We start from the raw sequence: 13,708 nt of genomic DNA on the forward strand, positions 1-13,708 counted from the left end.
AATTGAAAAAAATAAAAATGTAAAAAAATATTGCAATGAATAACCTGTTGTCAAATGACAAAACTAAAACAGTTTAGTAATGAGTTTGATGTCCTTTATTCAAAGGAAAATAATCCATGTACTGGGGGTGTACCGAACCTCACAAGGGGTAGAGCATTGTTCCCAGAGGGATTTGGGTCAAGAGTAAGTTTTATAGAGTGTTTGAAGAGGCAACACAGAAACGGCATGACTAGTTAGGAGGTCAGGGATCTCCATATCTATAAGGCCTGCGGGTCCTACTTTCTGGAGCAAGGCAAACTAGCTAACACTGAATTGGAGGGTTGTAATTGGTATATGTTAAGTTTCCTTGACAAATATTTCCTGTAAGAGCAGGCAAGTTAGTTTTAGATTTGTGATATAAGCCCGGCCTCTGAAGTGGCCTCCATTTTGTGCATCCCGATGTACAAATTAATTTTATCATAATTATGCATATGTATTTTTGTATTATTGATGGTATATCTTCAGAACAAATTCTTAGAAGTGGGTCTGCTGATACAAAGAGTGTACTTCTTTTTTATTGCTGTGTAACAAGTTACCACAAACTTAGTTGCTTAAAACAACACACATTCAGCAGCTCACAGTCTCATAGGTAAGAAGTCTGGGTGGGCTTGACTGGGATTCTTCGCTCAAAATTTCACAAGTTCAAAATCAAGATGTTGGCTGAGCTCTCACCTGGAGGCTCTAGAAATAACTGATTTTCAACGGCCATGCTACCCTAAACAAGACCAATCCCTTCTGATCTCGGAAGCTAAGCAGGGTTGGGCCTGGTTAGTACTTGGATGGGAGATCATCTAGGAAGACCAGGTGCCGTAGGCGTAAAAAAATTAAAAATAAGGGATTGTAAGCTGACAAGGTCTTTGCAACCTGTGAGGTCGACCAACGGTTGCCTCGTCTAAAGAAATAATAATAATAAAATAAAAAAAATAATGAAATGCAATATTAGAATTCAATTCCAAGGACTGAGGTCTCCATTTTGTTGAAGGCTCTCAGCTTCCACTGGCTGTTCCCATTCCTTGCCACATGGCCCCCTTCATCTTCAAATTAGCCACAATGTGTCGAATCATTCTCTCTTGGAATCTCTCTGACTTCTGTAAAAGATTAAACAAAGATGGACAGTAATTAAAGTGGTAAGGACAGATTTTAACCAGTAACAGCTATTGCAGTAGGAAAAAGAGTCCAATGTGAACTGAAATCAACTTAGATTTGAACAGAGATGACTGGATGTTTTAAAGGGAGAATGAGGTGGAGTGATAGGAAGAGAGGGAGATAAACAAGGGTTCAAGTAGAGTCAGGGTAGTGAAAAATTGCAAAAGGTCAGTTTGTGTAAATGCCATTAGGCCAGCTGTGTCTGCTAGCTGGCAATTAATAAAGTTATTAGGACTCTTCTCCCAGAGAGACTGGAAGACAGAGGCCCTACTCTCAGGTATTGACTGGAACAAACAGTAATTTCTTTTGGAGGCCATGAGCTTTCTCAGGCAGGTACTTTAAATAGAGCTAAGGTCAGATGGGAAAAATGATGTGTGACAGAGACTTTCATCCCTCTTGGGACCACATTAAGTTTGTGACAAAAACATGGAGCAAAAGCGAGGAAGCAAAGTCACCTGGGATCCAGATGAACAGAAGCACTACAACTAGGGAGAGAAATAATTAATCAAACTGCAATGGTAGAAGATAGGAGGGGGTGAAGGTGCAAGGCTGCCGGTCCAGAGCAGCTGAGTGGGACAGAGGCTGTGGCACTGGCAGCTGCAGACACCTCTTAAAGAGATACCTGAAGGAAAACAAGAAGTTGAAGAGTTATTTGAAGAAATAATGATGGAAAACTTCCTTACTCTTGTGAAAGAAATAGAAATACAACCCCAGGAAGCTCAGAGAGTCCCAAGAGAGAGGAACCTAAAGTGACTCACACCAAGACACATCATAATTAAAATGCTAAAGGTTAAATGCAAAGAGAGAATCTTAAAAGCAGCAAGAAAAAAGCAGTTAGTTACCTACAAGGGAGCACCCATAAGACTGGCACCTGATTTCTCAAAAGAAACTATGCAGGACACACAGGCTTGGCATAAAATATTCAACATGATGAAAATGCAAGATCTACAACCAAGAATACTTTATCCAGCAAAGCTATCATTTAAAGTTGAAGGACAGATAAAGAACTTCCCAGACAAAAATAAGTTAAATTTATCAACACCAAGCCAGTATTATAGGAAATGTTGAAAGGACTTCTTTAAAAAGAAAAAAACATGTATCAAAAACAGGAATAAAGAATGGTAATAACTATATATCTATCAACAAGTACTGCAAATGGAAAAGAATAAAGTGCTCCAATCAAAAGATAAAGTGGCTGAATGGATAAGAAAAAAAGACCCCTACATATGCTTCCTACGAGAAACTCACTTCAGATTAAAAGAAACACACAGACTAAAAGGAAGGGGTTGGAAAAAGATATTGCCTTGATGGACCTAGAGGGTATTGCGTTGAATGAAATGGGTCGGATAGAGAAAGACAAATGTTGCATGTTTTCACATACAAGAGGAATCTAAAGAACAAAATCAACAACAACAACAACAACAAAAGCGGAAATAAATTCATAGATACAGAGAATATTTAGAGGAATGGGAAGGGGGTTGGAAGAACAAAAAAAAGGCAAAAGGATTAAGAGGCACAAATGGATAGCTGCAGAATAGACATGGAGATAAAGGATGTAGCATGGGAAAGATGGTTAATAATGTTGTAATAAATATGTAAGAGGCAAGAAGGGTACTAGATTTAGTGGGGTGATCATTTTTGGAGTTACATGGATCTCTGATCACTATGCTATACAACTGAAACTGGTATATTATTGTATGCCAACTATAATTGAAAAAAAAAACTCATTGAATTGTACAGTGCAAATACGAGAAACTACTTGTCTATTATATTTCAATAAATCCGGAAAAGAACAGAACAGGGTACTCTAAGCTTAAACAATAAGAAGAGAATTGCTGTTGCAAGATAGTAATGAACATTCATCATACAAAGGGACAAATTGAGACAATAAATACGAGCAACTAATTGTCTATTATATTTCAATATAGCCGGGGGAAAAAAAGATAAATAAAAAAAGAGGACTAAGTTCATTCTAGGGATGTGGCCCTGAGCTCTGAGAAATTATGTTAGTATTTGTTCAAGTCTTTATAGGCCAAGATTAATTTCTAGTTGAGAAAAGGCTCAGGGTAGTGTGGCTAGTGTTTGGCCAAGGAGAGAATTTTTGTCACATCTTTTATTGAACAAAGAAACTCTGCTTTTAAATGACTTATGTGATTAAGTTAGGCCCACATTGATAATGCCCCTTTTGCCATATAACGTAACATAATCACGGAGGTAACACCAGGGGGCTAAGGTTATAAGTTAAAATTCCTAGCCCTCCTAGCAACTGTCCTGGCTAGTACAGGATAAGACGTCTGAATTGTTTGAGGATCTCAGCAAAGGTAACTCATCCTCTAGTTACCATGAGTGGGAAGAGGTTTAGTGTCCAAACTGGAACTTTCTTGGCACTTGCAGCATGAGAACAGTAATGGAGGCTACACACAATGTCTTAGAGAATGAGGGTTAGGAGTATCTCCATGAGTTATCTTGAGTAAAGGACAACTGCAGCAGGGCTAGTTCGTGTGGCTGAGAATTAAGTGCTATAATCTGAATTCTGTCTGTACTGTGTGCAAGAAACATACACCCACCTTACATGCCCTTTAATACTTGCTCTGGTTTCAACCTCCTTTGAGTGACTTGGCCCTTGCTTTTGAAAGACATGCCAGTGTGAGTGGCTGGTAGGAACACAAACCCCAGGTCAGATGAATCCAGCCTCTGCCATCTTGTAGCTGTAGAACCTTGAAATTACTTAACTTCTTTGTGCCTTGATTTATTTCTTTATCAACAAAATGTGAATAATAATAGTAGTTACCTCCTCGGATAGCTGCGGGTATCAAATAAAATCCTGTTTATAGAGTGCTAATGAATTCCTGGCACATAGTAAGAGCTCAAAAAATGTGAGCTGTCTGAGTTTATCACTATGTCTTGCTCATTTCTGACTCTGTACTTCAAGTTATTGCCTTTCCTATGGTCCTTAGTGTTAGTCTCTGAATTCTCTCAGCATAATGGTTCTTGGTTCCCAAGTATCCTGTGCTGGGGCTTGCCCTACTCTCACATCTGCTAAGGGTGGAAGCCTAAAAAGAAAGTACCTTGAATATCAGACATCTGCTTCAAGATACCCAAACAAGAAGCAATCTTTTACCCTTTAGGAGCCTTGCATGACACTGTCTTTATGCTTATCTCAGTTCCAAATGCAGGTCTCAAGAAAAGGGATCTCTTCTATTTATCTGTTATTATGTAACAAGGTACTTCAAAACTTGGTGGCTTAAAATAACCATTTTATTTTGATCAGTCAGGAGAGAGCTTGGTTGGGTGGCCCATCTCAAATCCATACTGGGGCAGCTGGGGCTGGAGGATCAACCTGCAAGATAGCATCTTCATTCTCGTATGGAGTACCTTCATATGCTCTCATCTTCCAGGGCTTTCAGGATGCTTGGGCTTCTCACAGCATGGCTGTCAGACTTCTCACATGACAACCGGCTTGCCCCAAAGTAAGCATTCCAAAAGGGCCAGGTGGAAGCTGAAAGGCCTCTTATGAACTACACTCAAAGTTTGAGAATATTATTTCTGCTTCATTCTTTTAGACAAACGAGTCTACAAAGCCAGATCTGAGTCTAAGGGAGGAGAATTAGATTCTACTTTTCAATGGCAGGAGTAGCAAAGAATGTGTGCAATCTTTAGTCAACCATAGCATCTGATGAGTGGAAGCTAAATTCCACCTGGAACCCTGCTGCAGTGAGGTCTGGGAAATATAGTTTTAGGATTTCCACAGCAATGGGGTGCTGAAAGGAGAGTGAGCCAATCAATCTGCTGTATCCACAACAGGCTCTCAGCATTGTCAAGTTTTATGATGAGATTCTATAACCAGCTTTCCTTTGTCCTTGGTGCCAGCACGCTTGAATCCAAATGGGAATTGAGAGCAGCCAGTCCCTCAATATAGCTTGATCTCTAGGTCAAGACTTTAAAAATTTTTTTTGACTGAAACTCACAATAAAAAATACAACATATATCAGCATATGGACATATATATGTAATTGAAACAAAAGGTCTTGTGGAACAATCCCTATCTTTACCATATGTTATATTCTTTTATAATTTTCTCTTCTATTGTATTGTATTGTATTGTATTGTATTCTATTTCTTTAAACAAAAATGCTGATTGTGTGTTCACTAAGTTAATTTCATAACTCACCAAATGAGTTACTACCCATAGTTTGAAAAGCACTGCTGGAGACTTGTGTCTCTACATTTAAATAGGGAATTAAAAACTGAAGAGAAAAAGTGAGTCAATAAGAAAAAAATTATATAAGAACAAAAAAATAAAGTGTTTCCTCAAAGTAAATTTACTTAATTCAACAAAAGTATAGTAAAGAATATCATTGTTTTACAATTATATGTTTTCTTTCCTATAAAGTGGTTATACATACCACCATTGCTAAACCTTCCATTGTGAGGCTTGGCCATGTGACTTCTTTGGCCTCTGGCATGTAAGCAGGCATGGCTCATATCAATTCCGAGCAGAAACTTTAAATGAAATTGCATGGTTTGGCTTGATCTCTAGTAATTCTGCCCTCCACTATGGCAACAATATGTTTAGATAGGTCTGTTCTTTGGCCTGGGTCCCAGAGTGAGAAAATACACAGAGCCAACGTGCAGCCTATCTTCAGCTCTTACATAACACGAGAAATAAATATTTGTTATTACAAGCCACTGAGATTTAGGGTTGTTTGTTACTGCAGCAAAGCTGACTAATGTAGAAGCAGCGCTTGAAAAGCAAACAAACAAAAAACCAAAGCACTCCTTTGAACATTTAAAGAGTACAGAAATATATAAGGCAAAACACAATGTTCCACTTCACCAACTCCCTGCTCCTCTAGGAGTTATCATTTATAACATTTTGGTGCATATCCTTTCAAAGAAGGAAATTTTGAAATGGCTGGTTTCTAATTTTAATGCTATAAAATTAGTACATATTTTTTCATAAATAAAGTTTTTTAAAACACAGTCAAGTCTATTGTTTACATATTGCTTATGACTGCTGTCGTATTAACAGCAAAGTTGAGTTTTGTTACAGAGACTATAATGCCTAATATATTTACTATCTGGCTCTTCACAGAAAATGTTTGCTAAGTCTTGATCTAGGTCTACTAAATGTTATCATTTGGTATTTTGCCACTTTTGTTGTATTTCCCTCTCTTTTACATATGGATTTTTTATAAACTTCTTAAAATAAAAATGTCATGATACTTTATATATTTCAACATGTATCTCCAAAGAATAAGTGTACTATTCTCCATAAACCACATTATAAGTATCACACCCAGAGCATTTAACAATAATACAATTCTATTAGCTAATAATCAGATGACCCCAAAATTGTCCTGAAAATGTCCTTCATAGCCTTTTCCATCTCAATTCAGCAAGTAATTGAAGATTTTATAATGCATTTAGTTATCATGTCTCTTTAGTTGCCTTTAATCTAGAAAGGTTCCGTGTCTTTTTGGACTCTCATAAAACATATTTTTAAAATATCCAAAGTAGCTCTTCTGCAGATAGCCTCTCAATTTGGATTTATCTGTTTTGCCCCTCAGAATTAAATTTGAGTTAATCATTTTTGGCAAAAATTCTACATAGGTGGTGTTGTGTTCTGTATCAGGAGGCTCATGATATCACTTTGCCCAATTATTTGTGATATTTTGTCATTTGTTTATGTGATGTCTGCCAAATTCTTTGCTGTAAAGGTCATTTTCCCCTTTGTAATTAATACATGATCTGTGGGGAAATTCTTTGAGTTGTATGAATAACATATTCTCCAACAACACTGTGATTTTAGGCTCCACTGATGATTCTTTCCTGGATCAGTTGTTGTTATGGAGGATGTAAGTGGACATTAATATTTTTTAAATGGTTCCTAAGTGATATCAAAGTACAGCCAGGGTTAGGAATCAGTAGACTAGTGCTTCTCAATCTGTGTTTACAAATCCCCTGGAAATCTCGTTAAAATGCAAGTTGAGATTCTGCAGGATTGGGGTGAAGCTGAGATTGAGCATTTCTAAAGAGTTCCCAGGTACTGCTGGTGCTACTGGTCTGCATAGGCCACACTTTAAGTACCAAGGATCAGCCTAGACTCCAGACAACACCTATGGTTCATTCTACATACAATACCTTTCTTCCCTAATTTAGTTTTACCTAGTGTATTAATCAAGATTCTTAGTTACAAACATCAGAACACACTCTAGCTAGCCTGCGCAGAAAAGGCATTTATCAAATGGGCATTGGGAAATGCTCAGAACCTCTTGCAGCTGAGCTTCCAAGACAGTGCCCAGACCACATTGCAGAACTGATCTAATGAGGGAACCAGTCTTCACACTGCCAGGCACTGAGTCCATCTGCACTGATGCCAGGGATGCAAACCAACTGTGCCCACTGCTGCCATCAGCAATAATGCCACATGTGTGCCTGCAACTCAAACGCACAGCTATTGCCAGCCTCCAAACCTGGATGTCTGTTGTCACCCTCACCAGCAAATGGACTCCACATAGAGCCCACTGTCTCACTTTATTTCTAAACTAAAAGTTTTCACAAGTATGTTGGATTGCTGGAGCCTCAGTCACATGCCTATTCCTTAGCTGCAAGGGAGTTTGGGAAATCACATTTTCTGGCTTGTCTCTTTGAGGATGTGGAAGGGGCAGGATTTATAAGGCAGAAAATGCTCCATAAAAAGCAACTCCAAAGCATGACAAATGTCTAGTACGCAGTTCTTTGAAAGAATAAATATAATAACTGCTGAGAAATCTATGAAGAATAAGAGTAATAATAGAGACTATCCCTCTTATATGGAAAATATATATATAATTTTGGGAAAAAAAGAACCCAAGCCTCGCACTTTACATAAAAATTAAGAACAAATAGATTAAAGAGTTAAATTGATTTTTTTAACCCATTAAAATGCTAGAATACAATAGAGAAAAAAATAGTTATCAAATTTTATGGTGGACAGAAACATGCTAAATTTAATAATATTGGAATAACTCACAAATAAAAAAATAAATAGCTTCACCTTTATAAAACATAGAACTTATATACTTAAATAAAATCAAACAATCAACAGGGGAAAATGTACAATAAATGCAACAGGCACAGGAGTAATACTTTATTATACAAAATTTACATAAATTGATTTGAAAAACTGATGAGAACCAATAGGTAAATGAGTAAAGGATATTACTAGACAATTAACCAGCAGGCAAATACAAATCACTAACGACATATCGAAAATTTCAATCACATTAGGAATGAGAGAAAAAAAAAAACACATCAGCACACAGATATTGTGTTTTAAAAATCTATTGATAGAAACAAAAACAAATCCATAGATACAGGGAACAAACTTGTGGCCAGGAGAGAGGGGGATGGAGGTTGAGTGGAAAAAGAAAAGGGGATTAGGAAATACAGACTTCCAGTTATAAAATAAGTCACAGGAATGTAATGTACAGCATAGGGAGTAGAGTCAATAATATCATAATAACTATGTATAGTGACATATGCTTATTAGATTTATTGTGGTGATCGCTCTGTAAGGTATATAAATTTTGAATCACTAAGATGTACATCTGAAACTAATATAATAGTGTATGTCAGCTAAGATAAAAAAATTCAAAACAAAGAAATCTATTGGTAGATTGATATAAAATTTTAACAAGAATATCCAGTGTTGATGAAGGAGGAAATAAATGGATAGTTTCACATATTGCTTATATGAAGTAACCTTATCAGGGGCAAAAGAGGACACAATTTGGGCGTTCTAATTATAAGGACTGCAATGGATTGAAACATATCAAGAATACAGTAATCTAAGCATTCGTAATACTATAATACAAAAATAAAAGGTCATCTTTTGAAGTTTTTCCAGTATACTAAATCATTCTGAAGATTGGTAAAGGAAGGAAAGAATTAAGTGCTTATCCCTGCTTTCTTTATCAACTATATTTTAGAATACCTAAATGGTTGATGAAAGTTCTCCTTTTAAAAGAATGACAGCAAAAAGAATTATAGAATTGAAAAATTGCTATTTGCAATCCCTAATAAAATAATAAATTTAGTCAATGATCATTCATGGCTGTTGAAAGCATTAGGTGAAGTGGTGATGGGAACTTTATAATGAATAAAGCAGGCCAACAGCTTCTAAACTCACTGATCAATCTTAACATCATGCTAGGGACAAACATGGTCTGAGCCCTACATTTGTAAAGAATGTTTATTTTAATAATGTTCATAAGGTTTAAAACTACAAAGAACATGATCTACATCAATAACAGAGTTGCTAAATAAAATATTCACACAGTGGAATAATATGCATTAATAAAGTACAACTATAATACTATCATGGAAGGAGCTATAAGACATTGACTTGCACAATACATATGCACACATAGAATGCCATTTATGTGTTTCAAAAGCACCCACAAAACAATACCATATATAGTTGGTTCTGCTGTCATGCTTTTTTTTTTTAAAGATTTTTATTAAAATATAGCTAACATACAATATTGTATAAGTTTCAGGTATAGTCATGCTTGTTTTTAAAACAACTTGTTATGGCACATCTCATAATTAGGAAAACAATTTGAGCATAACACAAATTTCATGATTGCATAAGTACAATTTCAACTATGAAAAACGAGGTGAAAACAGCAACCAAGCCATACGAGATTCCACAACTTGCATACACAGACACACCTCAAACCCACCAGCTACCTTAATCCATTGTGTGTGTCACCAGCCACAACCTTCTGTTCCATTTTAGGTAAGTCTCCTTTGATCCATGTCCACAAGCCAACATAAGGGCCTTTTCAAGGTAAATGCCATATTTATTATAAAAATTACATATTTCTTAACAATTTGATATGTTTAAACTGTGCTACAACTTCTATTAAGTTCCTACACATTTTTAATTTAATGTCACTGACAAGGTTTTCTTAAATAATTAATTAATTGATTGATTGATTAATTTTTTATAGTGACATTGGTTAACAAAATCCAATAAGTTTCAGCAGTACATTTTAACAGTAAGGCATATATATATAATTGCACTGTGTGTTCACCTCCCATATTTAGATTTCTTTCTGTCACCACATAATTGACCCCCTTTAGCCTGTCTATCACTCCCCTCCTCCCCCATCCCCCTACCCTCAGGTAACCACTAGTCTATTGTCCATATCCATGAGTCTCTGTTTGTTTGTCCTGTTCATTTGTTGCTTAAAGATTTATATCCCACTTATAAGTGATATCATGTGATTTTCAACTTTTTCTGTCTGGCTTATTTCGCTTAGCATGATTATCTCGAGATCCATCCATGTTGTTGCAAATGGCAGTATTTCATCTCTTCTTAAAGCTGAGTAATATTCCATATTGTATATATGTACCACAGCTTCTTTAGCCAATCATCTATCGTAGGACACTTCAGTTGCTTCCATGTCCTGGCCACCTTGAATATTGCTGCTATGAACACGAGTGTGCAAATATCTTTATAGATATGAGTTTTCAAGTCTTTGGGGTAAATACTCAGTAGAGGGATTACTGGATCATATGGTAGATCAATTCTTAGTTTTTTGAGGAACCTCCATACTGTTTTCCAAAGTGGCTGTACCAATTTGCAGTCTCACCAGCAGTGTATGAGGGTCCCTTCTTCTCTGCATTCTCCCCAACATTTATTATTGCTTGTCCTGTTGATTATAGTTATTCTAACAGGTATGAGATGGTATCTCATAGTGGTTTTGATTTGCATTTCCCTAATAGCTAGCGATGTTGAGCATCTTTTCAAATATTTATTGGCCATTTGTATGTCCTCCAGGGAAAAGTGTCTGTTTGGGTTCCCTGCCCATTTTTCGATTAGATCATTTGTTTTTTTATTGTTATTGAGTTGTATGAGTTCTTTGTATAATCTAGATATTAGGCTCTTATTAGAACCATTGCTTGCAAATATATTTTCCCATTCAGATGGTTGTCTCTTTACCTTGTTGACGATTTCTTTTGCTGAGCAGAAGCTTTTTAGTTTGATGTAGTCCCATTCGTTTATTTTTGTTTTTACTTCCCTTGCCTTCGAGGTCAAACTCATAAAATCCTCTTTAAGTCCAAGGTCCTTGAGTTTAGTTCCTATGTTTTCTTCTATGCATTTTATTGTTTTGGGTCTTATATTCAGGTCATTAATCTATTTTGAGTTAATTTTGGTGTGTGGTGATAGACAACAGTCTAGTTTCATTTTTTTTTTTTTTTTTTTTTTTTTGCAGGTGGCTTTCCAGTTTTCCCAACACCATTTATTGAAGAGGCTTTTCTTTCTCCACTCTATGTTTTTGGCTTTTTTTGTCGAAAATTATTTGTCCATGTGAATATATAGTTTACTTCTGGACTCTCGATTCTGTTCCACTGGTCCATGTATCTGTTTTGCTGCCAATACCATGCCATTTTGATAACTGTCACTTTGTAGTATAATTCGAAGTCAGGCAGAAGGATGCCTTCAGCTCCGTTCTTTTTTCTCAGAATGGCTTTGGCAATTCAGGGTCTTTTGTGCTTCCATACAAATCTGATGATTTTTTTGTTCTATTTCTTTAAAAAATGCCAATGGGATTTCGATGGAGATTGCATTAAATCTGTATAAAGCTTTAGGTAATATGGTCATTTTAACTATGTCGATTCTTCCAATTCAAGAACACAGAATATCTTTCCATTTCATTGTAACTTCTTTGATTTCTTTTAATAGGGTCTTGTAGTTTTTATAATATAGGTCCTTCACATGTTTTGTTAGATTTATTCCTAGATATTTTATTCTTTTTGTTGCAATTGCAAAAGGAATTCCTTTTTCCACTTCTTTTTCTGACCCTTCATTATTAAAGCGTAGGAACGCTATGGATTTTTGAACATTGATTTTGTATCCAGAAACTTTACTGTATTTGCTTATTGTTTCTAGTGGACTGTTTAGTGTTCTTGTAGACTCTTTAGGGTTTTCTATATAGAGAATCATGTCATCTGTAAATAGTGACAGTTTGACTTTGTCATTTCCTATTTGGATGCTTTTTGTTTCTTCCTCTTGCCTGATTGCACTCGCTAGAACCTCCAACGTCATATTGAATAACAGTGGCAATAGTGGACAGCCTTGCCTTGTTCCTGATCTTAGAGGGAAGGTTTTTAGTTTATCACCATTAAGTATAATGTTGGCTGAGGGTTTGTCACAGATGGCCTTTATTATGTTAAGGTACTTTCCTTCTATACCAAAAATATAAGTGTTTTGATCATACATAGATTCAGTATCTTGTCGAAGGCTTTTCCTGCATCTATTGATATGATCATACGATTCTTATTTTTTAATTTGTTTATGTGGTGTATTATATTAATTGATTTGCGTATAATGAACCATCCCTGTGGCTCTGGATTGAAGCCTGCTTGATCGTGGTGTATAATCTTTTGTACATATTGACTTCATGAAATGAATTGGGAAGTATTGCCTCCTCTTCGATTTTTTTAGAAGAGTTTAAGGAGAATAGGTATTAAATCTTTCTTTAATGTTTGGTAGTATTCACTGGTGAAGCCATTTGATCCTGGGGTTTTACTTTTTGGTAGGTTTTTGATGATTGTTTCAATTTCCATATTTCTGATCAGTCTATTTAGATTTTCTAGTTCTTCTTGATTCAGTCTAGGAAGATTGTATTTTTCTAAGTACCGGTCATTTCTTCTAGGTTATTCAATTTGGTGTTATCTACTTTTTCATAGTATTCTTGTATGATCCTTCGTATTTTTGCAATGTCTGTCGTAATTTCCTCTATTTTATCCTTGATTTTGTTTATTTGTGTCCTTTCTCTTTTTTCTTTATTGAGTCTAGCCAGATGTTTGTCAATTTTATTAATCTTCTCAAAGAACCAGGTCTTTATTGCATTTATTTTTTCTATCATTTTGTTGTTGTTATTGTTGTTGTTTTATGTTTTATTTATTTCTGCTCGAATTTTGATGATTTCTTTCCTTCTGCTGATGTTAGGCTTCATTTGTTCTTCTTTTTCTAGTTTTTTAAGATGAAGCGTTACGTTGTTTATTTGGGCTCATTCTTGTTTTTGGAGGTAGGCCTGTAATGATATGAACTTTCCTCCTCTGACCTCTTTTGCTGTGTACCAAAGTTTTGATATGTTGTACCATCATTATCATTCATGTCTGTGTATCTCTTTATCTCTTTTTATTTGTTCTCTGACCCAGTTATTCTTCAATAGCATATTGTTTAATCTCTATGTATTTGTGGTTCTTCTCGCTTTTCTTCTCTAGTTTCAAAAGATTATGATCAGAGAATATGGCTGGTATGATTTTAACCCTCTTACTTTTGTTGAGGCTATCTCTGTGTCCCAGTGTCTCTGTGTCTCAATCCTTGAAAATGTTCCATGTGCACTAGAAAAGAATGTATAAGCAGCTGTTTGGGGATGAAAGGCTCTGTAAATGTTAATTATGTCCCGTTAGTCTAATGTGTCATTTAAGGATGTTATTTCCTTATTGATTTTCTGTTTGG

At 35.8% G+C, this 13,708-nt stretch overlaps 1 pseudogene; it reads left to right on the forward strand.

Moving 5' to 3' along the window:
* Positions 1–736: 736 nt before the first annotated feature.
* LOC120591974 (uncharacterized) lies at positions 737–855 on the forward strand (annotated as a pseudogene).
* Positions 856–13,708: the final 12,853 nt, after the last annotated feature.

The sequence above is a fragment of the Pteropus medius genome, unplaced genomic scaffold (genome assembly GCF_902729225.1).
Source record: "Pteropus medius unplaced genomic scaffold, Ma_sr-lr_union100, whole genome shotgun sequence".
NCBI classification, from domain to species: Eukaryota; Metazoa; Chordata; class Mammalia; order Chiroptera; family Pteropodidae; genus Pteropus; species Pteropus medius.